General features: G+C 29.4%; 1 protein-coding gene across 1 annotated transcript in view; it reads left to right on the forward strand.

Annotated features, from left to right (window-relative positions):
- LOC105836037 (cilia- and flagella-associated protein 44) overlaps positions 1-12,078 on the forward strand; it is a 247,572-nt gene that overhangs the window by 14,676 nt on the left and 220,818 nt on the right. The gene's annotated exons all lie outside the window — the stretch shown is intronic.

Below are 12,078 nucleotides of genomic sequence, written 5' to 3' on the forward strand. Positions count from 1 at the left end.
CGAGGTGGCCAACAAATGGGACCGTTTGTGCCATTCCAATTATTGCGATATACTTCGTTTAAATAATTCCGGATAATCCCTAATTCAACAATTAACAAAAGAATTTATGTAGTAAAATATAATTATTTTTACACTGAAAAAAAAACTAGATTCAAATAAATATTTCTTTGAATAGTGCCAAGAAAATAGTTTGTAGAAAATTAATAATATTTATTTAAAACAAGTACTATTTAGTTTCTATAATTTAGAAAATGTTACTCTTGTTTGAAATAAATATTATTCATTTTTTATAAAATATTTTCTTAGCACTATTAAAAAAAATATTTGTTTGTATTTAGCAAAATTTTCTAGCAAATCGCATTACTTGCTGTATGAGCAGGTGCACCATCATGCATGTAAATAATACGTCTCCTGTTTAGGGGCAAATCTTCTAATTCAATATTAGGAGGTGCCAACAAGTCAGGCAACTCATATCTCAGAAAATCGAGATAGGTCTGTGCATTTAAACGTTTTGGTAAGAACACAGGTCCTATCTGAAAGAATAAAAAGATGTTTTTGAGTAATTTTATAGTTATTAATAATTTTAATAATTTTAAAGTAATTTAAATAATGTCGAATAATTTTAAATTATAAAAAATATGGAAATTATAAGATAAATTTTCTAAATATAAATATGTTATACTAAGATATTTTTAATTCAGCAAAATTCAGAAAAAGAAACATAGACATGCGGCTTATTTAAAAAATGTCAATTGATGAAAAATGTAAAATCAATTTTTTAAAGTGTTGAAAGATTAAAGTAAAACGTTTCTTTTTTCAATGTTTCTTTTTTTATATTTAAGAAATTTTGCGAAAATACAAAGTTTATTATTATTGTAATTTGAATAAATTGTCAAATTGTAGAAAGAGAACAGTAAAACTCTATCAATCAACTCACCAAAGTTTCTCCAATCATGCTGGCCCATACATTGACCGAAAACTTATGTTGAGATGATCCTTCCCAAGTCAGCAGTGGATTATCATGGGAATAGATATGATAATTGTGGAAATTGAACATTCCATTTTTTTGAAATGTACATTTGTCAGTGTACAATATTCGTGATATTGTTGAGTTATCCAACTGAATACGGTTTAGGAGAGACTCAATGAATCAATAAAAATACTATGAAATAATTCTCTGAAAGTTTTCAATCAACTTTTAATTTTTTTTTAACTTTGCAATGTAGTACAGTTTAAAAGTCTATGTGTAAATTTTAGTTATAAGCTATATATCGTCGATCATCCTTAGTCCCTATCACTGACCGTTACGAACAGAGTTGCGGATAGCAATGAATTTTGTTTGCGCTCTTCTCGCCTTGCGACGAGCGACGATCGTCTTGTTTCCCACCGCGTTCGTGTTTCCGTTATAGCCGTGCGTACATTGGCAATATTTAAATATTTTCCGACAATAATTATAAGAACTGTACGCATGGAATCAAAAAAATTTAGAGAGCTTTTCATCTTCGATTTTCGTGGGCAACACGATGGTATAAATATTATGCGAAGGTTTATTAACACCCTGTATATACGCAAATATACATGCAAACGATATGCAAATATATGCGTGCGTGTTAAATATATAAAAAGTGTTTTTATAAATTTGCAAAAAAATTGTATGGGGACCAAAGATCGCCTTCCTATCACTAATGGATATACTAATGGATGAATATTTTACTAAAGCCTCATATGATGCGCCTGCACGAGAACAACCGGTCCGTCTATCAACACTGATATTAAACTTATTCGCCCGTGTCGTCTGCAAAATGTGTATATATATATATATATATATATATATATATATATATATATATTATATATATATTCGTATAAATCTATTTTCAAACTCATTAAATTAAATTATATAATTATATTATCTTTATTATCAGAGTGTGCTATGTGCATATAGTGTAAATAATATAATTATGCAAATAGTTATTGCAATTTATATTTTATACTTCTTTCTTAATATTATATATTTTGTTATATTGCATTTGCAGTTTTAAATATTAAAAAAATATTTTGCTTTATATTAATCTATATTCGCATTTGTAACAATAAAAATGTACGTACGCACATACGTATATATATGCTACTTTTGTTATATATATGCATTTATACTTTATATTGTGTAATACGTTGACTATTATGTAATTAAGGTTTTTATGTTCTAATATAAAAATATACGTAGGAGAGGCAGTTATTGAATGTGACGCGACTATATGCGCTTTAAACTGTCAAAATTGTTTTAGTCGTTAGTCGGGGAAAGATGGGACATGACCATCTTTCGTTGCGACACCAACAGCCGACATGCGATAACTTTTGCGACAGCCGACATTCCACCCCAGCAAACACAAAGTTACATGTAACGTGCTTGTTAGTTGTAATTTCCCACTCAATAACATAATTGCAATATAACACACGTGTTATATTACAATTACATTGTTGAGTGGGAAATTACAACTAACAGGTACGTTACATGTAACTTGGTGTTTGGTGGGACTGTGCATGCGTTCGGCATTCGACTCCGACAAACGTACACGACAGACGTATTGTAGAACTGGCAGTACATTCTATCGTTACGGAAAGTATGTGCGGCAGCCCTTAGCAACACGTATCTATGGTAACTCTTGTTATCCTTTCATGACTTCTTAGTTGCATGCATTACTTTCATGACTTCTTAGTTGCATGCGTTGTTATGCATTGGCAAATCAGATTTCTATGGTGTATTTTTGCTGAACTAAAATATCTATTGACATAATAAAATGAATAAGTCGCGAGAACACGTGCGGGAGTCTCATGACGAAGAAGAAACAAGAAAATACGGTGACAGAATGCACGAGAGAATTTACGATTCGAATAAATACATATCAGAAGCGAGTCGCGCGCCGAATGGAACCGTGCCCATTAACATTTTACAGTTTCAGTATCCTTTTTTTATTATATAATTGTAAATATGTACATTTAAAAAACAAAGCATATTATTAAATGCTTACTTATTTGCTTTATCTGCTGAATATATCTAAAATCTTTAGATTCCTCCCTTACTCTTTTGAAGCTATGTAAATGTTTACTAGTGCATTGGAAAATTGAATACACAAATTTTTTGTAAAATATTGCTTATCTAAACAAATCATCTCCAAAAATTTTAAAAACGCATATATATTATTTATATTATTATCCAATTTACACAGATATATGCATACGACGTTATACTTCAAAGTTAGATTTCTTTAGATTTAGGAGGCTTTTAAAAAGTGAAGAGAAGTTATCTAAATTGTCACTTATATACATGATGTTCGGCAACGGATGAAAGAAAATATATATATACCCAGCAAACACAAAATTACATGTAACGTGCTTGTTAGTTGTAATTTCCCACTCAATAATATAATTGTAATATAACACACGTGTTACAGGCACGTTATATGTAACTTGGTGTTTGGTGGGTACCCAGCAAACACAAAGTTACATGTAACGTGCCTGTTAGTTATAATTTCCCACTCAACAATGTAATTGTAATATAACACGTGTGTTATATTACAATTACATTGTTGAGTGAGAAATTATAACTAACAGGCACGTTACATGTAACTTTGTGTTTGCTGGGTATATACATAATAATAATATAAGATTGAAATTGAGAAAAATTGAGAAAAACAAAATTATTATTGATAAATTTGTGTACAGCTTTGTTTTCCAATTATAAATGTTTAAATATTCACGTGTTTTAGGCACTTTTTATAAGATTATTTAACCCTAATCTTGATACGTTTTTTGACACACAGTTTTTTTTAAACACCTGATTGTAATACGTTCATGGATCTATTATGTGGCTTTAACGTTATTTTTTTCTATTTTAAAATATTTTAAAAATCTAAAAAGAGTTATGAAATATCTGTTATAACGTTGTAGTAAAAAAACATTGCATAGTTATTTTGATATTTACTGTTAAATTGAATATTTTATTTTTAGCTTAGAACATGAATGAAGAAAAAAAAACTAACTTTATCTATTTGTGTCTTTTTTTTAATAGAAAAAAAGTCGTTTAAGAATTTTTATTTTAAAGATGTATTTAAGAAAAAAAATAGCAAAACCTGTAGGAAAAAATTATGCAAAAATTACTGCACAGAAAATTGCATATTTTTGTGCATAAATTTCTGCAGTTTTTATAGATTTTTGTACAAAGTTTTCGCTTTCAGAATTTTTCTATAGAATATTTTACAGAATTTTATGTAATGTTTTCTAAAGGTGAAAAAAAACTTGTACAAAAATCTGTAAAAACTCATACAGAAATTTATACATAAAAATATGCAATTTTTTGTGCAGTAATTTTTGCATAATTTTTTCCTACGGGAATAATCAGCAAAAATTGAATTATTTAGAAATGTATCAAAACAAAAAATTTTTTAGGGAAATTATTGATAAATTTGAAAAACAAAATGTAAATATCTATATATGATCTATTTTTAAATTATTTATTAAAAATTTATGAAATACATATAAGAAAGACTGAAATGTACTTTATTTTGTAAGAAACACATTTGATGTATATTATGCATCAAATGTGTCTCCAATACTTCTCACATATTATTTTTTACAATTATTTTGATTTTTTAACTCCTGTTGCTTCTATAATTATAATAAATTTTTTACAATAACTAAATAAAAGAGCGACAATTTATCAAAATATTTTAAAGAGACGTTATCTTGATTAAAAAGATTTTTTACAAATAATTGACAAAATTTCTTTTGCATAAGAGGAAAAATCACAATTAATGAACACTTAAGTTTCATATATATATGCGAAATTGTATCTGTTCTGCAGTATTCAGCACTGTATTTATTTTTCGTAATAGGTTCGAAGCATTGAATCCCTTCTACCATGTAGCCTTTTAACTGCAATTTTTTATTCTTTTTATTTTATTATTTATAAAGAATACCTTGACTTCTTAAAATCTTTTTACATCTGTTATCAAACATATTATATATCTTTTACAGAAATTTTTGTCATTTTCAAGATAATAAATAATTTTTGTAAAATTTAAGTAATATAGATAATAATTATTATAAAATATTTTTATAATAACAAATTACAGAAGCTTTTGTCATTTTTAAGATAATAAATAATTTTTGTAAAATTTAAGTAATATAGATAATAATTATTATAAAATATTTTTATAATAACAAATTATTATCTATATCACCCTTAAATTTTACGAAAATTATTTATTATCTTAAAAATGACAAAAGCTTCTGTACTTATAAATATTGATGTGAAAAAAACTAAAAAAGAATTTTTTATATTGATGATTTAAATGATTTAAAAATAATAACGAGCAATATTACCATATCTTCGCTACATGACATTAGAGTTTAAAAAATTAATATTTAATTTAAGGACATTTCATACTTTTACACAAAAATGATATGATAAAACTTCATCTTTTTAATGAAAACAAAATGCTTTATAATCTCTATTGTTTCTTGCGAATATAATTTCACAAAAATTTTTTAGTTTATTTGCAATTAAATTACTTAGAACGTTTTGTCACAAGATTATTTTAATTATTTTGTAAAGTTATTTATAAAAAACTATACAAACAAGAAATTTAAAAAAATCAGGAATTTTTACATATTAAATATATTAAATCTTAATTCTAAAAAATTTATTATAAGTTGAAAAATTACAGATTATGAATTATATGTTATAAAGTTTATAACTTATAATCCATAATATAATATATAAGATAACCTATAGTTTATATTTATAATATAAAATATAGATTATCTTATATATTATATGTAAAAACTGAGGAATCTCTTTGATGCATTAAGTTTCAGATAATTCCTATGTATGTTTTTAAATTCTTAAATTGTTTGAATGAGTTTAATTAATTCTTAATAAGTATTTAAAGTAGCAAATAAAAAATTAGTAGTATCAAATATGTTTTTTTAGTTTTAAGCAAATAATTTTAATTACGCATTTTAATTGCTCATGTATTTTTATTGTTTAAGTGTTTTAATGGTTTAAAGTACTTTCTCAGAAATTTTCATAATGTAAAATATAAAAAATTTTTTTAAATATTATAAGAAATTAATTTTTTCACCAAGATTTAATGAATAAACTTAGATTGTAATCTCAGTGTAATCTAATTAAACACACACACACATATGTATATATATGTTCCTTAAATAATATCAATTATCAGTCACTCTTTTTCATACGATTGTCAGAGATACTTTAATCTTTGTGTGGTAGAGCCGAATGTTGTGGTTTTTGCTTCTGGTAACATTCTACATTTCTTTAACACTGTGACAAAAAAGCTGTGGTTTAGAAGAGGATACACGGGTAGTGGAATCGGACACGTAACGGTATTTTTTATTTATCTATTATAACATAGGGGTCTAGTTTTCTTTGAGATATTAATTTACACCTATTGACGTAAAACTAAATTTAAGTCAATAGAAATACATTAAACTGCGCTTTATTTCCACTTTGACAAGCTTTATCGAAGTGACGGAGAATTGACACGGAAAATTAAAATTTTAGTTCATGAAATGATTGAAAATTGGTAATGCCATATATTTTTCATTATTTGTAAAAGTTATCATTACTCTTTCAATATTGTACACATCTTTGGCCACCTTTTAATTGCACACAGGTGCGAATTTGTAGTACATAATTTTGACAAAATTGCACAACTTTGCTTATGTTAATGTTAATTTAATCAATTTTTTTCAATTGATAGTAAAATAGAGCTACAACAAATAATTCTGATTTGAAAATAACATTATAAAGTCATAAAACATCGTTGAATAGGTTCAATAAACTTATATATTGCATAAAAAAGGCACTTTTTATCCAAAATAAATTTAATTTATTTTAAACATGTAATTTTTCTAAAATAAAAGTTTTACACAATTCCATCCTTCTCATTTTTCTGCATCTTTTTTATAGATTGACTTTAATTAGCCAATGTTATATGTCAATGGCGAATCTTACTTCCTTCACGCTCTTGGTGGACCTTTTTTATTTATGAAAAAGGGCATTTTATTTAGGAAATAACACGCTACGTAGCGATGGGTGGTGAAAAGAATACCATCTTAAAAATAAAATATACTCCACACAAGCTTAGTTACTAACCCAATATTTAAGCATGTTATCTTTAATCCAAAATGAGCTTTCTAATTATGTATCTAAGTTTTTGTTTTAATCATATACGATTTTAGAACAAAGAATACCATCTTAAAAATAAAATATACTTTACATAAACCTATTTATATCGATGTAAATAAATATTTCTAGTTGATGATAGCATTTCATACTTATATCAAAACATATAACATTTAAGAATAAAAATTTACTTGCAATAAAGATTCATTTTTTCTGTGTAAGAATTAAAAATAAGTCTTTTTAATTAAAGTAAGTAATAAAAACTGTGTATTTTTCAAAGCTTGAAATTATATTTTTTGTAACTTAGAATTTTTAAGCATATCTTTATTTTTTGCGACATATTGAAATTCTTTAATTGTTCCAGACATTATTACAAAGCGAAAATACACACTCCACTCATATTAAAAAATCAAATGTTCACTGAGTTCTCTCTACTGAACGCAGTTATGGAGATCGTGTTTTTTAGGTGCAAAAATTTGATTTACGCTTTACATTATGATAAATCTGGACAAATAGCGTTCCGCGTAAGGTTTTTTCGGAACAGCTCTAATGAAAGTAAAAAATCGGGATATTCCATAAAATTTGGGACGGTTGGTCACCCTAGTTATATCGTAGACTTACCAGAAATTTAATGCGGATAGTTGCTGCTAATTTGCTATTATACTACATTTAACTGGAATATAAATAATATGCATCAGAAAGATTTGAAGAATTAAACAAACTATTTTATTGCATTTATGTGCCTTTGTATATCTGTGTATGTGTAAATGCATGTTTTTAATAGATTAGATTATCATATTTAAACTTAGCATCCTCAAAACTATAAAGAAAAACTAAATCCCAAGATTTCTTCCAATTAATAAAAAATTGCTTTTGTTCGACATTTCTTTAAAAAGATTAGTCCCAAAAGTCCTTTAGAACGTTCTAAACTTTGAAAATGACCTAAAATTCGAAAATTACGACCCTAAAAACTTCTAGATATTCATTATTAATTAAAATATTATTTTCTAATATCTTGATCGAATATTCTGCGGATAAATCAATAATTTCAGTCCCAATATGGCGCCATATTGTTACTACGATTTAGAATTTTATTTTTTCGACTTTATATTCGTAATCAGCGACTCTAAAAATCCCTAAGTATCCATTTTTAGTTAAAGTATAATTTTTTTATATCTTGTTTGAATATTCTACGGGCAAATCAGTGATTCCTAATATAACGCCATATTGTCATTACCATTTTGAATTGTATGTTTTAGACTTTATATCTGTAGCCCTGAAAACCCTTAAATACCCACTTTGAAGCCTATATAGCGTGTTCTGGCATTTTGAATGTTGTGTTCATAAATGAGAGAATATAGTCGAGAGGGTTCCGTTTGCCTACGTTCCCGATTGTTTACTGCTTCGTTTGCACACGAATTATGCAGAAATTTCCGATTGCCGACATTCCCGATTGCCCACGTCCCGATTGCCTAGTGCTTCGTTTGCACACACGAAAATAATCAAGGTACAAAATACACATTGCACACGTTATATTATTACGCTCATACACATTGCACACGTGACGCTATTGCACACGTGCACATTGCACACGTTATATTATTACACTCATACACATTGCATACGTGACGCTATTGCACACGTGCACATTGCACACGTTATATTATTACGCTCATACATATTGCACACGTGACGATATTGCACACGTGCACATTGCACACATGATATTATTACGCTTATACACATTGCACACGTGACGCTATTGCATACGTGCACATTGCACACGTTATATTATTACGCTTATACACATTGCACACGTGACGCTATTGCACAACCCATGTGGAACAGTACGAAGCGTGGACGCGGCGCACACACACACACACACACACACACACACACACACACACACACGCGCGCGCGCGCGCGCGCGCGCGCGGGGGGGGGGTGCAAGGGAAGGCTTCGCTTCCCCTCCCGCACCCACCCCGTCGGTAGGGGTGCATGGAAAGTCGCAAATCCATGTGGTAATTGTCATGTGTGCAATGTGTATGTGTGCAATAACGTCACGTGTGCAATGTGTATGCGCGTAATTATATCACGTGTGCAATGTGCACGTGTGCAATAGCGTCACGTGTGCAATGTGTGTGAACGTAATAATATAACGTGTGCAATGTGCACGTGTGCAATAGCGTCACGTGTGCAATGTGTATGAGTGTAATAATATAACGTGTGCAATGTGCACGTGTGCAATAGCATCACGTGTGCAATGTGTACTTGTACCTTGTAACTTTGTACCTTGATTATTTTTGTGTGTGCAAACGAAGCAGTAGGCAATCGGGACGTGGGCAATCGGGAATATCGGCAATTGTGAATTTCTGCAAAATGTGTGTGCAAACGAAGCAGTAGGCAATCGGGAACGTAGGCAAACGGGACCCCCCCATATAGTCTCAATTTGGCATCATATTAATACTGCCATATGTTGAAATTTTCAAAAAGTGCCAGACGACATTTAAAAATGAACGTTCTCAGCTCCAACTTGCGCACATAACGTTTTGCACATATAACATAACGTTTAACAAATATTTTTTAAAATATTACTTAATAATATTACTGTTCTAATATTATTAAAATATTTTAAAAACATTTATTAATATGTTTATTAAATGTTATTAAACGTTGTGACATAACGTTTAATAAATATTTTTTAAATATTACTTAATAATACTACTGTCCTAATATTTAAAAAATGTTTTAAAAACATGAGTTACATGTGTTTTAAATGTTATTAAACGTTGTAAGAATTTTATAAGTATTATAAAGATTCTTAAAATATTATTTAATAACATCTAAATATTTTTTAATAATTTTACAGACAAATTAAAGTAATTTTTCAAATGTTTGTAATACGAATTATGTTATCGTATAAATTTATAAATTATTAAATTTTTAAATTTTGCTTGTACATATTTATATTCATGTGTTATATATGCATATATATAGATCAAAACAATTACATCATTGCGCGTTTTTTAAATATAATTGGTTCTTCTCTTTGGTCTAGGAATCGGTTTTATTCTAATCGGATTAAACTATCAAGGTCAAGGTCATAGGGGCAAGCTCCCCTAATCGAAATATTTACCGAAAGGTCCAATCACATTGCTAAAACGAAGGTTTATAGTACGATTACTCTTCAGTAATAAACACTAATGTTCTTTGCCCAATTACTTATGATGGCACTAACAACGTATTTTAAAATAATATTAAAATAAATATTAAAATAAGAAGATACTATCGGAGCTCGCCAAGGAAGGCATATTATTACGAGGTGTCGAGTGACACGTGCCTCGTGCGCTGCCGGCTGGCCATCGCACCGGTCAACGCATCGGACATCGTGCCAAATCCAGCTAATCTCAGCTTAGCAACAATCATGCCACATTTCCACCGGAAATGCATATTTAGGTTTTGGCGATTGTTGTTAAGCTCGCGAATATTCCCGCGCGCCGAATACGCGCGGTTATGACCAAATATGGTCATGTCAAGGGCCCATTCCCCCACTAATATGCTGATCTCGTGGCACTATTTAGGGGACCGCGGGACAGTCACAAGTCAATCGAGCCGAAACGTACGTTCCGCGAAATTACACTATATTGCAGGAGTATCTATCGTTCGGGACTTAATCAAAGCTAACCGCGAGCGAGCGAATCTACAGCGCGCTCTCTCAAAGCCGCGCGCCGTATCTAATCACCTCTTGCGTAATATGACGCGGCACCTTCATCGACCACAAGTGTAAGAACTACAATGTACCATAGAAGAAATAAACATGTTCTTAAAATTTATAGTGACGAGTGTCTCAGTGATCTCCAGAGGATCCAGCCTTGATTCACTCTCCTTCCGCGAGTTTCCACTCCCAGCGCAGGAACAAACCCGATAAATATATTTGTTGCACCACAAGGTGCAACATACTGCTTGTAAACGTTCTTATATGTTTAGGCACTTCTCAATAATGTCTTGTGGAATTTTGTGCCAAATTTGCCTAAGCGCTTTTCCCAACTTATCACTTAACATTTGAAAGTGCAAACTTTTAATTTTCCATTATTATTTTGCAGAAAGCTGTACGTTGATCTATTCACAAGAAATAAGCGATGAAAATCAAAATGTTTTTCTTAAAATCTATTTTTTCTTAAAATCTTAATAATTCGATTTAAAAAAATTGCACAGCGATGAACAACCACTCAAAATAAAAAAAAGAACTAATTAAAAAAAACCTTTATACACACATATAAACACATATATTTTAATTGCCTTTCTTACATATACATATAAATATGTATATAACATATATATATGGGACATTCCACGTCAACTGCGACAGAGCTGTGCCCAAAATTTAACGCAACAAAAAGAAACGTTTGAGGGCTCAAATTAATCGTATTTTCATGTATTTTTGAATGCAATATGGCGTTGTTAAAAAATTCAATATGGCGGTTAATATGGCGTCCATATAATATCAAACCTTATCCGAAAAATGGCCACGCCCAAAATTTAACGCAACAAAAAAAACGTTTGAGGGCTTAAATTAATCATATTTTTATGTACTTTTGAATGCAACGTGGCCATTGCATCGAATTTCTATACACTAGATTTTCTTTAAATTTATTATTTGGGGGCTTTTGAAATCTCTGATCACGATTATGAACTTAGAGTTTTGAAATTCAAAACTAGATCGATTTGTATTGTGGTATTATTCTGCAGTATTACAGACAAACTGTGCAGAAAGGTAAAATGTGGAATATTGAAGACAGTCTCAACCTTGGTAAATGCAGAGAGCTTTCTACATGATAAGAACAGTATATTATGTAAAAAACTCG

This window comes from Monomorium pharaonis, chromosome 1 (genome assembly GCF_013373865.1).
Source record: "Monomorium pharaonis isolate MP-MQ-018 chromosome 1, ASM1337386v2, whole genome shotgun sequence".
Taxonomy (NCBI): Eukaryota; Metazoa; Arthropoda; class Insecta; order Hymenoptera; family Formicidae; genus Monomorium; species Monomorium pharaonis.